Consider the following 20,200-nt stretch of genomic DNA (forward strand, 5'->3'; position numbering starts at 1 on the left):
GCCTCTTTCCAAAACAATGATTCCGAAGAAGTCATAGCTTCTTTAAATGTTTGAGGCTCATTCTCCAATAAGAAAGTCACAAAATCTGGTCCAAATGAAGTAGACGTTCTTTGACGTTTACTACGTCTTGGATCCTCCTGATTACATGTACTTTCTTTTGTTTCTTCCCGAGGTCGTTTAGATCCTTCACCAAACGACTCACATTCCTTTTTATACGGATATATATTTTCAAAAAACTCAGCATTATCTGATTCTATAACCGTATTATTATGAATGTCGGGATTTTCTAATTTATGAACCAGAAATCGATATGCTTTACTATTTGTCGCATATCCTATGAAAACACAATCAACGGTTTTCGGTCTTATCTTTACCCTTTTGGGTTTAGGAACTTGCACTTTTGCCAAACACCCCCACACTTTAAAGTAATTCAAGTTGGGCTTCCTTCCTTTCCATTTTTCATATGGAATGGATTGTGTTTTGCTATGGGGCACTCGATTTAATATTCGATTAGCCGTAAGAATGGCTTCCCCCCACAAGTTCTGTGGCAAACCAGAACTTATCAACAACGCATTCATCATCTCCTTTAATGTGCGATTCTTTCTTTCCGCAATCCCATTAGATTGGGGCGTGTAAGGGGTTGTTGTTTGATGAATAATTCCATATTCTAAACATATTTCTTCAAAAGGAGATTCATATTCACCATCCCTATCACTTCTTATCATTTTTACTTTCTTGTTAAGTTGCGTTTCAACTTTATTTTTGTATTGCCTGAATGCGTCTATTGCTTCATCTTTACTATTCAGTAAGTAAACATAGCAATATCGAGTACCATCGTCAATAAAAGTTATGAAATACTTCTTTCCACCGCAAGATGGTATTGACTTCATGTCACAAATATCTGTGTGAATTAAGTCTAAAGGATTTGAATTCCTTTCAACTGACTTATAAGGATGTTTAACATACTTAGATTCCACACATGTTTGACATTTTGATTTTTCGCATTCAAACTTGGGCAGTACTTCCAAGTTAATCATTTTTCGCAAGGTTTTATAATTGACATGACCCAAACGTACATGCCATAAATCATTTGACTCAAGTAAGTAAGAAGAAGCTGAAATATTATTATTATTTTCAACAACCATTACATTTAGGTTGAAAAGGCCCTCGGTGAGGTAACCTTTTCCCACAAATATTTCATTCTTACTAATTACAACCTTGTTGGATACAAAAACGCACTTAAAACCGTGCTTAACAAGAAGTCCAGTAGAGACTAAATTCTTTCTCATTTCGGGAACATGAAGGACATTGTTCAAAGTCATGACCTTGCCAGAAGTCATTTTTAGAAATACCTTCCCATATCCTTCAACTTTTGCTGTTGAAGCATTTCCCATATAAACTGTCTCTCCGGGTTCAGCAAGAGCATAGGTAGCAAAAGCCTCTCTAACTGCACAAACATGGCGAGTGGCTCCTGAATCAAACCACCACAGTTTAGGATTTCCCACCAAGTTACATTCAGATTCTTGTCTTTCTTCGGAGCACGACACTCCGTAGATTTGTGTCCGATTTTCCCACAGTTATAGCAGTTTTCACTGAACCGCTTCTTGCTGGGGTTGTATTTCGGACCAGAAGCCTTCTTCCTCTTTTTGTTATCTTTAATAATATTTGCTCCCATTATTGTTGAATTTCCACGGCCTCTCCTTTCAGCAGCTTTATTGTCCTCTTCGATTCTCAACCGAACAATGAGATCTTCAAGGGACATTTCCTTTCGTTTGTGTTTCAAATAATTTTTGAAGTCCTTTCACAACGGAGGCAACTTCTCAATCATTGCTGCTACTTGAAATGCTTCGTTGATGACAAGACTTTCAGCAAGTAGATCATGAATAATCACTTGCAATTCCTGGACTTGGGTAATAACAGACTTGCTATCTACCATTTTGTAGTCCAAAAATTTTGCGGCAACGAATTTCTTCATCCCGGCATCTTCAGTTTTATATTTCTTTTCAAGTGCATTCCACAATTCTTTTGACGTCTCCACGCTACTGTATACATTATACAGATTATCATCCAGTCCGCTAAGAATATAATTCTTGCATAAAAAATCAGAATGCTTCCACGCTTCAATCACGAGAAAGCGTTCATTCTCTGGAGTTTTATCTGGCAGATCAGGAACATCTTCCTTGATGAACTTCTGTAGACATAACGTAGTTAAGTAGAAGAACATCTTCTGCTGCCAGCGCTTGAAATCAATCCCGAAAAATTTTCCGGGTTTTTATGCCGGTGCCAACGCCGGTGTTTGGCTTGTCGATGCGTTGGCAGTCACCGTCGGGACAGCTTGGTTTTCGCTATCAGTCATCATTTTTTCTGTAAAACGAAATGACACAAACAAACGTTTAATATACGTTTTCAAACTGGAGTAAAAATCACGTAGATTTTAATCTCCAACAAAACGCCACGAAGGCTTTACTCTCCAAAATGGGAGTACACAAAACCACAAAGGTTTTAGTTTGCAGAATAATAAGAATAATACAAATACAGATATAAATATTAAATTCTTTAAGGTTGTTATTCCCGCCAATATTGCTGTATATATAAATAATAATTCTGCAAATATAAGTTATCGTAATGAAACAGTAAATAATTCAAGCCCACTGAATTCACAGTATTTCCTTAAGGAATTTAATCCCCTCCTAGTACCCAAGGTAATGGATTATTTCCTCCCAGGATAGAACGAATAACACGCTGGTGTAGCGGTACTTCAAACCCCAGTGTTTCAGTGAACACAAAGTTCGATAGCAAATCACACTTACAGTTGCTTTGTTTGAAGTTAAAACAATGCAGAACGAAGGAGTAGAAACTCAGAAAATCGTATGAAAATATTGAGAGGAAGGAGTGCAATGTATAGCCAAATCTGTTGAGCGATTTGTGTCTTGTGTATTGTGTGTTGTGTGTCTTTCTTCAACAGCTGCTGCACATATATATAGCAGCCAGTGTTGAAGAAGAACAATCGTCCACCCTCCATGGTGGAGCAAGCATTAGCTTGTTTGTGGAGCAAGCACATTCTTGGTGGGTGGTCAATATACGGATTGGAAAATATCCGTTATAAATGCGGATAATCTTACGTTAATATTAAGCCGAAGCCGAAGCCGAGCGAGCGACGACGACGGCGCGAGGCTTGCTTTCTTCTTAACTCTTTAAGAGCTACAAGAAGAGCAATTATATATATACCCACCAAAAATCTCTTCCTCTTCCAATATGGGACAATGTCTCATTGTCAAGAGGAGGAAACTTAAAATTTTACTCAAAATTTTATTTTCCCTTCATTTCCCATTCACCCTCATTTTAAGACTATTTCATCTTAAAAACAAAATCTCAACAATCGTCACCGCATAGCAAAATATACTCCAATAGAATTGACATCGTTCTGATTGAAACTCCTTTGTACTGCACCAACCAGGTAATTTTCCAGGCTTTCAATTCCCATATAATGTGCTGCCTGAGAAAAGTTAGAAAAATAAAGTTACGTATTACTACTCTATACCAATTCCAATCAAATAAACAATAATAAAAGCAAGTGAAAATTCACACATTGACAAGATTGACCATCATATCATTGTCAACATCGTCCAGAAAATGAGCATGGAGGATTCGACGGACATCTCCCCCATTCGCGGTCCTGAGAGGCTCCGTTTCGTGCTTCATAAAATCAATCAACTTAGCGAGAATGTTGTATCTCACATTAAACAAAGGAACAGTGCGGGGATTCATTTCGATGGTACGACAAACGCGTTCGATTAGCTTGGAATGATATGCCACTTTCTCTTCCACCTCGATAATGAGGAAGACATAGTGAAAGTAAAGAAGAAGAAGAAGAAGATGAGAACTAGAAAGGAAATGAAGGAAATAAAGAGTAAACGATACTGATATTGTATTTAGGACATGAATTTATAATGGTTGAAATGAACAACTTATAAGTTGCCAACAAAAAGCACTGCATAACTGAGGACTGTACTAAATACATGCACTCATTCAAAAAGCAATTGTCCCAAAGATTAACCAGCAGATATCTTTACATTTTGTACCTTTAAAGGTCTATTAGTTGCTACTAAATTCTGGTTAGGAAGGCCCACAAGTTGCCAGCAAGTACATGCAGAAGACCCATTCAAAAAGCACTGCATGATTGTCCCACAGATTTAACCAACATATATCTTTACATTTTAGTAAAAGATTTAAAGTATAACAAGCTATGAGATAAATAATAACACACGAACTTTCAATGGTCACTACTACAAAATCCGTCACAGATCGAAATCGATCGGAAAATAAGTAATTTGGTCGCAAAAGTCAAAGAAAATATTTCTGACAACGGAAATAGTGGTCCCAGAACAAAGATGACCAAATTCCGATCGATTTCGGTCAGAAATTGGTCAATCTTTGACCAAGACCGGGTCATACTTCCATATTATCTACCAAAATAATTTTTAATTAAATTTTTTTAAATATACCGACCGAAATCAATCGGTATATTTGAAATTATTCTTTCTCACCTAAGGCAATTGATTTTTTAATATAACAAAAATTATATATATACCAACCGAAATAAGTTTTAATTAAATTTTTTCGACCGAATTCGGTCGGAAATTTAATTTTAAAAATTTTAAAATATTAATTTAATGAAAATACCGACCGAAATCGGTCAATTTTAGTCAATTTATATAAATAGCTTTTAAATAAATAATATTTAATACTTAATTGATATATAGATTTTTATATATATATATATATATATATATATATATATATATATATATATATATATATGTGTGTGTGTGTGTGTGTGTGTGTGTATTTTTAAATTACTTTTATATGGATACTATATCCTAGCTGTGTATCTATATATACATATATGTACATAATATTTAATTGATTTAACATCCTAAATTATAATATTCAATATTTAATTAATTTTATATTTACACACATACACACACACACACACACACACACACACACACACACACACACATATATATATATATATATATATATATATATATATATATATATATATATATATATATATATGCGCGCACACACATATGAATGCTTTATTCTCGATCACCTTATAAGTACTTTGCTCGGATACTTCATTAGTGGATCAATTAGAAATTCAATTATATTCGATTAAAACTTACTATAACACATTTAAAAATAAAGTGTATAGTTCTATAAGATGTAGTGCTATATATATATATATATATATATATATATATATATATATATATATATATATATATATATATATATATATATATAGCATATGTTAATATAGCATTAATATGTATATATATGTTGTTGCTGCAACTTAAGTATTAATATAGCTTATATATATCTATATAGCACTACATCTTATAGAACTATACACTTTATTTTTAAATGTGTTATAGTAATTTTTAATCGAATATAATTGAATTTCCAATTGATCCACTGATGAAGTATTCGAGCAAAGTACTAATAAGATGATCGAGAATAAAATATTCAAGACTATGTCGATTGTACACATCTTGGAGCATCTTGTCACTCATTATACTAGAGCATGTAGTCACTTAATTAAAATGTTTAAAATGTTCACTTAAACTTCAAGATTCATTTTCTTATTTATTCACCGATCAAACATTCGAGCGATGTAATAAACAATTGAGAATAAATTAGACTTATATATATATATATATATATATATATATATATATATACACACACACACACACACACAACAATATATACTTGGTCAAATCACGCGATTGGAGAATATTGTAATGACCTGACCGATCGTTTTGCTTTCTAGAACCCGTTCCCCTAAATAAGACTTTCCGTACGTGCTTTTATTATTTTATGACTTGTGGGGATGGTTAGTTCGGGATTTGGAAGGGTTCAGATTAAAATCGGAATACTTGGTTCCTTAAGGTTGGCTTAAAAGGCTAAGTTTGACTTCGGTCAATATTTTTGAGTAAACGACCTTATAATCGGGATTTGACAGTTCCAATAAGTTCGTATGATGATTTTGGACTTGGGCGTATGTTCGAATTGGATTTTGGATGCTTTGGGAGTGTTTTGACGCCTAATAGTAAAAGTTGGTATTTTGGGTGAATTTCATAAGTTTGGGTTGAAGTGGATCTTTATATTATAGACGTCAATTTCGGATTACGAGCCTGGGAATAGCTCCGTATGGTGATTCTGGACTTTGGGGCGCGTCCGGAAGTGGATTTGGAGGTTCGTAGGTCATTTCGGGGTCATTTGGCAAAAAATAAAAATTTGAAGTTTTTGGAAAGTTTGACCGAGGGTGGACTTTTTGATATCGTATTCGGATTCTAGTTCCGGAAGTTGGAGTAGGTCTGTAATGTCATTTAAGACTTGCACGCAATATTTGGCGTCATTCCGAGTTGATTTGATAGGAATCGGACTTGCGGGAGTATTTTTAGAAGTTTTTGAGTTCATGAGTTAATTTATGCATTTTGGCGTATAATTCGTGGGTTTTGATGTTATTTCAGTGTTTCGATCACTCAAGCGAGTTCATATGATGTTGTAAGACTTGTGTGTATTTTTGGTGTGGAGCCCCGAGGGCTCGGGTGAGTTTCGGACTTTCGGTAGGATGAGAAAAACTTCAGTTTTTCTGGTGTTTCTTGGCAGCTATTGCAGGTCTCGCAAATGAGAGAATTTGTTCGCATTTGCGAACCTCGCATTAGCGAGAAAGGCTTCGCAATTGCGAAGAAGCCTAACTTGGGCAGTGTTCGCATTTGCGACACTTTGGTCGCATTTGCGATCTCAACAATGTCCGCATTTGCGACTTCTTAGTCGCATTCGTGACCTTGGCAGTAGAAGCCCAGGTTCACATTTGCGACCTTGGCAGTAGAAGACCAGGTTCACATTTGCGATGGATTTGTCGCATTTGCAACCTTCGCATTTGCGACCTTCGCATTTGTGAACCAGGCGTCGCAAATGTGACATCTGAGATCTGTGCACAGCTCTATTCAATGAGGGACTTAGGCCATTTAGCTCATTTTCTTTCATCTCTTGGGCGATTTTGGATCTCTTGGAAGGGGTTTTTTTACCTAGCACTTCGAGATAAGTAATTTCTACATAACATGAGCTAAATACATAGATTATGGGTAGATTAACATGTTAAAATTTGGTAAAATCAAGGGTTTAGATGAAAACCTAGGTTTTGGATAAAAATGGGATTTGACCACGAAATTGGTTATGGAATGTAGTAAAAATCATATATTTGAGTTCGTGAGGTTATGGTAACAACTTTCTTCAAAAAATTTCGGAATCCGGGCACGTGGGCTCGGGGGTAAATATTAGGAATCTTACATTTAGGGTTGGGTAATCACTTTAATAGTTGGAATATGAACTTTTGAACATGTATTGATTAGTTTATATACTATTTGATTAGTTTTGGATTGTTCGGCACCAAATTGAGGGTTTGAGCATAATCTTGGATCGGAAAGTAGGCTTTGAGACGAGATAAGTCTCTTTTCTAACCTTGTAAGAGGGAATTAACCCCATAGGTGAATTGAATTAAAATGTGCTTCTATTTGTGGGGGCTACGTACGCACGAGGTGACGAGAGTCCGTACGTAGCTGCTAATTATGCTATTATCCGGGTAGTCTAGGACCCATACCATGCTATACTTACAATGTTTGTACCCTACTTGTTAACTTAATTGCTTAAGTCTTTTGAAACCTGATAAAAGAATTAAATTTCACTTATTTGAAGTTGTGAATGGAACACTTGACTGTTATTGAGAATTTGTGTTTCCTTAAAATATTTTCTATTTGTGGAGTTGTCATGACCCGGAATTTCCACCTTCGGGACCGTGATGGCGCCTAACATTTCACTTGCTAGGCAAGCAAACGTTTGAGGATTCTTTAAACCAATTTTTAGTCAATTTCAACAGCATAATCAATTAAGCTAAATAAATGCTAAAACTGAAATGCGGAATAACATAAATCCCATAATATTTTGATACAATACGGATCTGGAGTCACAACTCACGAGCTTCTAAGATTTGCTACAAACAAAGTCTGAACGAAATACAACAATTATGAATGAAAAGAAACAGTAAAATAAGGAAACTAGAAAGGGACTCCAAGGTCTGCGGACGCCATCAGATCTACCTTGAGTCTTCGATAAGCAAGTCCGGACTACCGAGTCTCGCGATCAGCTAGGGTCGGTACCAAAATCTGCACAAAAAGTGCAAAGTGTAGTATGAGTACAACCGACCCCATGTACTCGTAAGTGTCGAGCCTAACCTCGACGAAGTAGTGATGAGGCTATGACAAGACACCTACATAATAAACCTGTCCAAATAACAGTATATGTACAAGAAAACAACAATAACAGCTAAACATGCACTATTGGGAGGGGGCATGCTAAGGGGATACAAGTGTAACGACCCGGCCTGTCGTTTCGAGAGTTATATCCCCGTTTTCCCCATTTTTGCTTCCTTTATGATTTTAAGCTATATTATGATATACCGGGTTAGTTGGTTCGGGTCTGGAGTGGTTTCAGAGTGGAATGAGACACTTAGTCTCTAAAGTAGAAGCTTAAGTTGGAAAAAGTCAACTGGATGTTGACCTATGTGTAAACGATTTCGGATTTGAATTCTGATGGTTCTGTTAGCTCCGTTAGGTGATTTTGGACTTAGGAGTTCGTCCAGAATATGATTTGTAGGTCCGTAGTAGAATTAGGCTTGAATTGGCGAAAGTTGGAAATTTGGCGATTTCGGTCGGCAGTGGAAAATTTGATATCGGGGTCGGAATGAAATTCCGGAAGTTGGAGTAGGTTCGTAGTGTCATTTGTGATGTGTGTTTAAAATTTGAGGTCATTCAGACGTGGTTTAGTTGGTTTCGGCATCGGTTGTCAAATTTGGAAGTTTAGAAGTTCTTAGGCTTGAATCTAAGGGTAATTTGGTGATTTGATGTTGTTTTGAGTGATTCGAAGGTTCGACTAAGTTTGTATGTTGATATATGACTTGTTGGTATTTTTGGTTGAAGTCCCGAGGGCCTCGGGGTGATTTCGGGTGGTTAACGAATTTGTCAAAGTTGGAAAATATAGCTGAAGCTGCTGCTACTGATATTTTCGCACCTGCGGAAGGGGGAGTCGCAGGTGCGAGGGTCGCAGGCGCGGAAGGTGGTCGCAGATGCGTAATTTTGGAAGGTGGGGATCGAGCGCAGGTGCACAAGCTTGGCCGCACCTGCGAGCCGGCATGTGCGAGGAATAAGGCGCAGGTGCGGAGTCTGGGCGTTTAAGTGACTTGCGCAGGTGCGGTTGTTTGGACCGCAGGTGCGGTCGCGCGGGTGCGAGTAAAAGGCCGCAGGTGCAAGCCTAAGCAAAGGAGTTGTTTTGAGTGTGGGGAGTTTAGGCATATGTCGAGGCAGTGTCCTCATCGTCATGGAGGTCTATCTCAGCAGAGGAGTCAGCCTTCGACTTCAGCACCAGTTACTTCACCACCCGCCCAGTCAGCTCGGGGTGGAGGTCAGTCAGCTAGGGGTCGCCCTAGAGGGGGAGGCAGTTCAGGGGGTGGCCAGGCTCGTTTCTATGCCCTCCCTGCCAGACCAGATGCTATTGCTTCAGATGTTGTGATTATAGGTATTGTCTCGGTTTGTCACAGAGATGCCTCCATATTATTTGACCCTGGTTCCACGTATTCATATGTTTCCTCGTATTTCGCCCATATTTTGGATATGCCCCGTGAGTCTTTAGTTTCATCTGTTCATGTATCTACTCTTGTGGGCGATACTATTGTTATGGACTGCGTATATCGGCCATGTGTGGTGACTATTGAGGGTCTGGAGACCCAAATGGATCTATTGGCTATCTCCATGTTATGATGTTCTAGATTGTCACGCAAAGACCGTGGTGTTGGCTATGCCGGGATTTCTGAGGGTTGAGTGGAGCGGTTCTGTAGATTATGTACCTAGTAGGGTGATTTCATATTTGAAGGCTCAGCGTATGGTTGAGAAGGGTTGCATGTCTTACTTGGCTTTAGTGAAGGATGTTAGTGCAGAGACTCCTACCATTGATTCTATTCCGGTGGTACGTGATTTTTCGGATGTGTTTCCTGCAGACCTGTCGGGCATGCCGCCCGACAAGGATATTGATTTGGTGCCGGGCACTCAACCCATTTCTATTCCACCATATCGTGTGGTACCGGCGGAGATGAAAGAGTTGAAGGAACAACTTCAGGAACTCCTTAATAAGAGGTTTATTCAGCCTAGTGTGTCCCCTTGGGGTGCACCAGTCTTATTTGTGAAGAAGAAGGGTGGTTCCATGAAAAATTGCATTAATTACAGGCAGCTGAACAAGGTCACTGTCAAGAACAAGTATCCTTTGCCTCGTATTGATGATTTATTTGACCAGTTTCAGGGAGCGAGGGTATTCTCTAAGATTGATTTGAGGTCCGGTTATCACCAGCTGAAGATTCGGGATTCGGATATTCTTAAGACAACTTTCAGGACCCGATATGGCCATTATGAGTTCTTAGTGATGTCTTTTGGGCTAACCAATGCCCCAACAGCGTTCATGCATTTGATGAACAATGTATTCCAGCCCTATTTGGACTCATTCGTTGTTGTATTTATTGATGACATCCTGGTGTACTCTCGTAGCTAGGAGGAGCACGCTCAACATTTGAGAATTGTATTACAGAGATTGAGGGAGGAGAAGCTTTATGCAAAGTTCTCCAAGTGTGAGTTTTGGCTAGGTTCAGTAGCATTCTTAGGGCACGTGGTATCCAGTGAGGGTATCCAGATGGATCCGAAGAAGATAGAGGCGGTGTAGAGTTAGACTAGACCGTCCTCAGTCACAGAGATTAGGAGCTTTCTTGGTTTGGCGGGTTACTATCATTGCTTTATGGAGGGATTTTCATCTATTGCATCGCCCTTGACCAAATTGACCCAGAAGGGTGCTCCATTCAGGTGGTCGGATAAGTGTGAGGAGATCTTTCAGAAGCTCAAGACTGCTTTGACCACAACTTCAGTGTTAGTTCTGCCATCAGCTTCAGGTTCTTACACCTTGTATTGTGATGCCTCGAGGATAGGCATTGGTTGTGTTTTGATGCAGGAGGTTAGGGTGATTGCTTATGCCTCGCGCCAGTTGAAGACCCATGAGAAGAACTATCATGTCCATGATATTGAGTCAGCAACTATTGTTCACGCCTTGAAGATTTGGTGTCATTATTTGTATGGGGTTCATTGCGAGATCTATACTAATCACCGGAGTCTACAGCATCTGTTTAAGCACAAGTATCTTAATTTGTGTCAGAGGAGATGGTTGGAGCTTCTTAAGGACTATGATATCACTATTTTGTACCATCCGGGGAAGGCCAGTGTGGTGGCCGATGCTTTGAGTCGTCGGGCTGAGAGTTTGGGGAGTTTAGCATATCTTCCAGCAGCAGAGGGACCTTTGGCATTGGATGTTCAGGCCTTAGCGGGTCAGCTTGTGAGATTGGATATTTCGGAGCCGAGTTGTGTGTTGGCTTGCGTGGTCTCTAGGTCTTTTCTTATTGACCGTATCAGGGAGCGTCAGTATGATGACCCCCACTTACTCGTTCTTCAGGACAGGGTTTAGAGAGGTGATGCTAGGGATGTGACTATTGGTGATGACAGTGTGTTGAGGATGCAGGGCCGGATATGTGTGCCTAATGTAAATGGGCTTCGAGAGTTGATTCTTGAGGAGGCCCACAGCTCGCGGTATTCCATCCATCCGGGTGCCGCAAAAATGTACCAGGATTTGAGACAGCACTATTGGTGGAGGCAGATGAAGAATGATATAGTTGGGTTTGTAGCTCGGTGTCTCAACTGTCAGCAGGTTAAGTATGAGCATTAGAGGCCGGTGGCTTACTTTAGAGATTAGAGATCCCAGAGTGGAAGTGGGAGCGGATCACCATGGACTTCGTAGTTGGGCTCCCACGGACGTCGAGGAAGTTCGATGCTATTTGGGTTATTGTGGATCGGCTGACCAAGTCCGCGCACTTCATTTCAGTTGGTACTACTTACACTTCAGAGCGGTTGGCTGAGATTTACATCTGAGAGATTGTTCGCCTGCTTGGTGTCCCAGTTTCCATCATTTCGGATAGAGGTACTCAGTTTACATCGCAGTTTTGGAGGGCCGTGCAGCGAGAGTTGGTACTCAGGATGAGTTGAGCACAACTTTTCACCCTCATACGGACGGGCAGTCCGAGCGCATCATTAAGATATTAGAGGACATGTTGCGTGCGTACGTCATTGACTTTGGGGGTTCATTGGACCAGTTTCTACCACTCGCGGAGTTTGCATATAACAATAGTGATCAGTCGAGTATTTAGATGGCTCCGTACGAGGCTTTATATGGGAGGAGGTATAGATCTCCGATTGGATGGTTTGAGCCGGGAGAAGCTAGGCTCTTGGGTACAAACTTGGCCTAGGATGCATTAGATAAGGTAAAATTGATTCAGGATCGGCTTCGTACGGCGGAGTATAGGCAGAAGAGCTATGCGGACAGGAAGGTCCGTGATGTATCTTTCATGGTTGGGGAGAAGGTTTTACTAAAGGTATCACCCATGAAGGGTGTTATGAGGTTTGGGAAGAGAGTCAAGTTGAGCCCCAGGTTCATTGGGCCTTTTGAGGTGCTTCAGAGGATAGGGGAGGTGGCTTATAGGCTTGCCTTGCCACCCAGCTTGTCGAGTGTGCATCCAGTGTTTCATGTTTCCATGCTCTGGAAGTATGTTGACGATCCGTCCCATGTTTTGGATTTCAGCACGGTTCAGTTAGAGGGTGATATGACTTATGATGTGGAGCCGGTGACTATTTTGGATCGGCAGATTCGAAGGTTGAGGTCAAAGGACATAGCTTCAGTAAAGGTGCAGTGGAGAGGGAAGCCGGTGGAGGAGGCCACCTGGGAGACCGAGTGAGAGATGCAGAGCAGATATCCACACCTATTCAAGACTCCATGTATGTTTCTAGACCCGTTCGAGGACGAACGGTTGTTTAAGAGGGGGAGGATGTAACAACCCGGCAGGTCGTTTCGAGAGTTATAGCCATTTTTCCCCATTTCTGCTTCCTTTATGCTTTTAAGCTATATTATGATATACCGGGTTAGTTGGTTCGGGTCCGGAGTGGTTTCGGAGTGGAATGAGGCACTTAGTCTCTAAAGTAGAAGCTTAAGTTGGAAAAAGTCAACTGGATGTTGACCTATATGTAAACGATCCCGAATTTTAATTTCGATGGTTCCGTTAGCTCCGTTAGGTGATTTTGGACTTAGGAGTACGTCCGGAATGTGATTTGAAGGTCCGTCTATGCACATCCTCATCGATCCATCGTTCTTCTTCACGAACAACACAAGCGTACCCCAGGGCGAGACACTAGGTCTAATGAAGCCCTTATCAAGCAAATCCTGCAACTGCTCTTTCAATTCTTTCAACTCTGGTGGGGCCATACGTATGGCGGAATAGAAATGTGCTGAGTGCCCGGAACCAAGTCAATACAAAAGTCGATATCCCTGTCGGGTGGCATCCCTGGCAGGTCTGTAGGAAACACTTCTGGAAACTCACGGACAACTGGTACTGAATCCATGGAAGGAACCCTCGCACTAGAATCGCGGACATAAGCCAAATAAGCTAGACACCTCTTCTCGACCATACGCCAAGCCTGCATATAAGAGATAACCCTGCTGGTAGAATGGCCAGGAGTCCTTCTCCACTCTAATCGAGGCAACCCCGGCAAGGCTAAGGTCACCGTCTTAGCGTGACAATCCAACATAGCATGATAAGGTGACAGCCAATCCATACCCAAGATAATATCAAAGTCTACCATATCGATAAGTAAAAGATCCACACTAGTCTCAAGACTCCCAATGGTAATCACACACGAGCGATAAATACGATCTATAACAATAGCATCTCCCACAGGTGTGGACACATACACAGGAGCACTCAAAGAATCACGAGGCACAACCAAATATGAAGCAAAATAGGATGACACGTAAGAATAAGTAAAACCCGGATCAAATAGAACTGAAGCATCTCTACTGCAAACTGAAACAGTACCTGTGATAACAGTGTCAGATAACTCAGCCTCAGGCCTGGCTGGAAAAGCATAGCATCGGGGCTGGGCCCTACCACTCTGAACTATATTCTAGGACGGGCCCTAGATGGCTGGCCTCCACCTCTAGCGGTCTGACCTCCACCTCTAATGGCCTGACCTCCACCTCTAGCTGTCTGACCCCTACCTCTAGATAGCTGGGCGGGCAGTGAAGCACCCGGTGTCGGGACCATAGCACGAGAACCCTGATGTTGTGAGTTGCTCGATGCCCGAGGGCAAAACCTAGCAATGTGCCTCGGATCACCACAAGTATAACATGACCTCGGCTGTTGTGATTGTTGACCCTGAAACTGACCCTGTCGACTTGAGTAACCACCCTGAAAACTCTGGAGCGGAGGTGCACTAATAGGAGCTAGTGGTGCACTGTAGGCTAGCTGGTCGGAATAAGGCATATGAGGGCCACGACCACCTGAAGCACCGTGGGATGCCTGGAGTGCTGAATGAAACGGCCTGAGAGGATGGCCTCTACCAAAAGTACCCTTGCCTCCAGACGAGGCACCGCTAAACCCACCGGAATGACGAGGCCTCTTGTCATACCCCTGACCTCCCCCTGTGTAAGAACCATCTCGACTCGCCTGGCAACATTGGCAGCCATCTGAAAAGAAATCTCACTCCCGGTCACCTTAGCCATCTGCAACTTGATAGGCTAATCAAGTCCCTCAATAAACCTCTTCACCCTCTCTCTCTCTCTCTCTCTCTCGGTAGGAAGCAGAAGAACAGCATGACGGGTCAGATCTACAAAACGGGTCTCATACTGAGTGGCAGACATACTGCCCTGCTGGAGACGCTCGAACTGCCTGCGAAAATCCTCTCTCAAAGTGACGGGAAGGAACTTCTCAAGAAATATCTGAGAGAATTGGTCCAAGTAAGAGCAGGCGACCCCGCTGGTCTGGTCAATACAAAATCCTTCCACCATCTCTTGGCGGAACCCGTCATCTGAAACATAGCAAAATCGACCACATTGGTCTCAACTATCCTCATGTTCCGCAGAACCTCATGGCAATGGTCAAGATAAAAATGTGGGTTCTCAGAAGGTGCACCACTGAAGTGAACTGGAAAGAGCTTGGTGAACTTGTCCAATATCAATAAGCCCTCAGAAGATATAGCTGGCCCATCACCGGCCAGTGCCACAACAACCGGCTGAACTACTCTGACTGGCTGAGCTGGTGGAGTCTGATACTGGGAGCCATCTGCTCTGGAGTGTGAGTAGCAGTGTTCCTCCTCCAGCCTGAGAGATGGCTGGTGCCATGGGAAATGTACCAGTCTGGGCCACACTCTCCATAAGGCCCACCAAAGGGACCAAAGTGTCCTGACGCACTGGGGTAGCGATGAACCCCTTCGGAACCTGAGCTGGTCCGACAGGGACAGTCTGGGCTGGAACCTCCTCGTCAAACTCCACCTGAGGCTCCACTGCTGGTGCTGCTGCTCGAGCTCTGGGCTGAGCTCTGCCCCTGCCTCGGCCTCTGGCATGACCTCGACCTCGACCTCTACCCCTCGTAGGAGCTGCCACTAGGGGCTCTGGCTGATGCTCAGCTGAAGATGCGGTACGTTTTCTCGCCATCTACGAGAGAACAAGAGTAGAAGAGTTCAATTAGCAATGAGAGAACAAAATCGCATGACAGAGAAGAATAGAAGTGAAATTTGTTTCAAAATTTCATAGCCTCTGGAAGATAAGTACAGACGTCTCCGTACCTATCCTCCAGACTCTACTAAGCCTGCTCGTGAATTGTGAGACCTAAGCAACCTAGTGCTCTGATACCAACTTGTCACGACCTAGAATTCCCACCTTCGGGACCATGATGGCGCCTAACATTTCACTTGCTAGGCAAGCCAACTTTAGAGGATTCTTTAAACCAATTTTTAGTCAATTTCAATAGCAGAATCAATTAAGCTAAATAAATGCTAAAACTGAAATGCGGAATAACATAAAGCCCATAATATTTGATACAATACGGATCTGGAGTCACAACTCACGAGCTTCTAAGATTTGCTACAAACAGAGTCTGAACGAAATACAACTGTTATGAATGAAAAGAAACAGTAAACTAAGGAAACTAGAAAGGGACTCCAAGGTCTGCGGACGCCAGCAGATCTACCTTGAGTCTCTGATAAGCAAGTCCGGACTGCCGAGTCTCGCGATCAGCTAGGGCCGGTACCAAAATCTGCACAAGAAGTGCAGAGTATAGTATGAGTATAAGTGACCCCATGTACTCGTAAGTGTCGGGCCTAATCTCGACGAAATAGTGACGAGGCTATGACAAGACACCCACATAATAAACCTGTGTAGATAACAGTATATGTACAAGAAAACAACAATAACAGCTAAACATGCACTATTGGGAGGGGGCATGCTAAGGGGATACAAGATACGAGAAATACAACGAAAATGATAACCAGAACGGTCAATATGCCTTTAACCAGTAAAATCAATTAAGCACAATGAAGAAAATTGCATGGAATCACCCTTCGTGCTTTTACTCTCAACCTTACAATGTAAATAAATGGATACGGCACGGCATCACCCTTCGTGCATTAACACTCACAATATGGCACGGCATCACCCTTCGTGCATTAACACTCACAATATGGCACGACATTTTCCTTCGTGCATTAACACTCACAATATGGCACGGCATCACCCTTCGTGCATTAACACTCACAATATGGCACGACATCACCTTTCGTGCATTACCACTCTCCCTTACCACATAACGATGAACAAGTAATAACAGGGAGATAGAATCAACAAGAACAAGCCTTATTTCAACAATGGTTCCACAATACCAATCTCAACTTTGGAATCAATACTCAATTATCAAAAAATCCCGTAAACACGATAAGAACGATCAATTTAGTAAGTAACTAGTCTAAGCATGGATAACAAGATCAAAGTAAGCAATAAACTATAAAAAACAAGTCCCACCCGCATGTTTTAACCCGACAACAATGCATAAGTACTCGTCACCTCACATATACGTTGTACCCAACATCTAAACATGTATCAAATAGACAATTAAGTCCTAATTCCTCAAGTCAAGGTTAACCACGACACTTACCTCGCTCCAAAGGTCCACTCAAAGCTCAATCACAACTTTGCCTTTCAAACAAGCCTCTGAACCAATAGAATCTAGTAAATTACCAACCAAACGATTCAAATTAAGCCTTAGGAACTACCCACGATTGCAAAGAATTCAATTTAGGTCATTATTGAAATAGTCAACTCCCAGGCCCGCTCGGTCCAAACCCAAAATACGGACCAAAACCCGTTTACCCATTCACCCCCTAGCCCGGTTATGTAATTTGTTTTGGAATCCAACCTCAATTTGAGGTCTAAATCCTCATTTTATAAAAATTCCTAATCCTACCCAAACCCCCAATTTCCACCATGAAAATACTAGATTTTAGGTTAAAAACTTATGAAATGTAATGAAAGACTGAAGGAAAATAGGTTAGAATCACTTGCCAATGGATTGGGGAAGAGGAGTTCTTTGAAAAATCGCCTCTAAGGTTTTCTAGTTTTGAAATTTTGAAGAATGAACAAAAATCCCGTCTAACTCCTATTTGTTCAGTTGCAGATATCGCATTTGCGACCAGGGGTTCGCAAATTGCGAACCCCCCGCAAATGCAAAGAACACCTCGCAAATGCGAAGTCTGTGCACCTCTGCTTTCATCGCATTTGCGATGAAATTTTCGCAAATGCGACCTCCTAATCGCAAATGCGAACTCTTGCTGACCCATGAAAATGAAAATTAAAGAATAGAATGAAGTATTTCAAACTTTATCCAAGCCTTAAGACCTAGTGTGCCTCGTAAATACATCTCCATACAAAGTCTGGATCAATGGTTCTGCTAACATATCTTTTGTAGACGCATATTTCATGTTCACTACCTTGTATCTAACCATGTGTGTCGCATAGTCCATATGTCTCGCATAGAGGATATTGCAGTCTCACAGTCACAGTAGACTAACATTGGTTCAACATTTTATGTGATATACAATAAGTGTTCCAAGAACCTTTTCCACCAAACAACTTCTTATGTTGCTTATGCAAGAGCCACATATTCGACTTTCATCACAAATAATGATATACATAATTGTTTCTTACTACTCCATGATATTTCGCCATCAGTGAGTAAGAACACATCCGACAGACTTCCTTTCATCTAAATCTCCTCCATGCCCAACATCATTGTGTCCAATTAATCGCAGATATTTGTTGTCGTGGTGACTAAGGGGTGGTTTGGTAGGAGGTATTAGAAAAAATAATGCAAGCATTAGCTCTATGCATTACTAATACCTTGTTTGGTACATTTTTTCAACATGTGTATAATTAATACTTGTATTAGTTATACATCATACTTGGTATTATCCTATGTATAAGTAATGCATAGAAAACCATGGCATTAGTAATACCAAGGCTACTAATGTATGCATTAGGTTGGTTAAAGACAAAATTATCCTTAAAATCCCTTAAAACTTGAGAATATGGAGGGCATTTTTGTAAACAACTGTTTTTCTTAAAAATTATGCAATGCATTATAATTTTAATACACCACACCAAATAGTAGATAAGAAATAATATATGCATAACTAATGCTTGCATTACTAATCCATGCATTACTAATTCATGCATTACTAATACACCTTATTCTGTACTATTCTTATACACCCTACCAAACGACCCCTAAGTGTGTAATCAGCAGTTCCTTCAGATATCTCATGATCCTCTTTACTAATTGCCAATGTGCATGACCAAGGTGGTGGTTGAAGTGACGCAGCAGGCTGTTCTTTTTGCCGTGATGCAGCGGACTGTTTTAGTTGAGATTGTGCAACAGGCGGTTCTTTTTGCACTGCTGCAGCAGACTGCTCAAGTTGAGCTGGCGGGGCAGGCTGTTCTAGTCCACGTCTTACACAAGGCCTCCAAACTGTTTCTGTACCTATGTCCATTAAAGCAATTCCCTTAGCCACTAAATCAGTTCTAATCTGATCGCTTCTTGCAAACTCCTTATTTTTCCTTGCTAGTGCTCTTTCCTCTATGGCCTATATTGAATCTCAACAGAGCCAACAAAGAATTGATGCTTATTGAAAAAAGATGAAGAACATTGGATGCAAACGGGATATGAGAGTTGCTTAAGCATAGGATTTTTGGTTGGACACAGTGAGTATTGTTACGCGGCGCCTTCCTGATGTTCCTTGGAAGGGTGACGTAAGGCTAAGCAACCGATGTCAGTGCGGTTGCTATGCGCCAACTGAGGTCCTCGCCGTACGCTAGACTAGATTGTCAGTGCCGTACGGGAAAACCAATGTCGTAAGCAATTGAGCAGCGGAAAATGAGCAACTGATGATGAAAGCTGATGATTGTATTGATGATGATGATGAAAGCTATTACAAGATGCTATGCAGTGTCGGGGGGGAGAGACACCAGTACAGAGAATTGTTTGAATGCTTGAATGTTTGAATGCTTTGGTCCCCCTTAATAATGCTTAAAAAAAATAAACCAAAGTTACATGAGTTGACCTAAGAAAGTTGTAGAAGCACACTGAAAATGAATGAAGTAAAACTACTCTATAATTACAATGAAAAGGACTTAGTCTTCTATGGAAGCAAGTCCGATGGCAGCAACTTTGTCTTGAGCAGCAGGGTCTGCGCGCGCATTGCTGTGGGCGCGCGCGGCACTATTTGGATCTGCCAGCGGCTGGGCGCTGGTGCTTGGCATTGGGTCTGCGCGCGGGGCACTGTCTGGGTGTGCGGCGCTGATGGCAACATGATGATTTGTGCGCGCGGCATTGTCGGTGCGTGCGGCACTGATGGCATTGGCCAGCCGCTGGGCGCTGGCATTGATTATCGGTGGGGCGACAGAGGCGCATGCTCGCTTGTCACTTGGCGCTGCCGAGACCACGGGGCCGACCGTGGCGCTAGGCGTTGGGAGGCTTGCCGGGACGCCACGGGGCGCGTCCAAGGGGTCATGGGTCGATGATGGAAAGCAGCCCATGACATTCTTCCCCCACCTGAGTTGGCGACGTCCTCGGAGCCTTACCTGCAGGATGATGATGATTGGT

At 41.7% G+C, this 20,200-nt stretch overlaps 1 pseudogene; it reads right to left on the reverse strand.

Annotated features, from left to right (window-relative positions):
• The window catches only part of LOC138906769 (uncharacterized), a 46,876-nt pseudogene extending 32,104 nt beyond the window's left edge, over positions 1-14,772 (reverse strand).
• Between the last annotated feature and the right edge of the window lie 5,428 nt (positions 14,773-20,200).

Source organism: Nicotiana tomentosiformis, chromosome 1 (assembly GCF_000390325.3).
Source record: "Nicotiana tomentosiformis chromosome 1, ASM39032v3, whole genome shotgun sequence".
Lineage (NCBI taxonomy): Eukaryota > Viridiplantae > Streptophyta > Magnoliopsida > Solanales > Solanaceae > Nicotiana > Nicotiana tomentosiformis.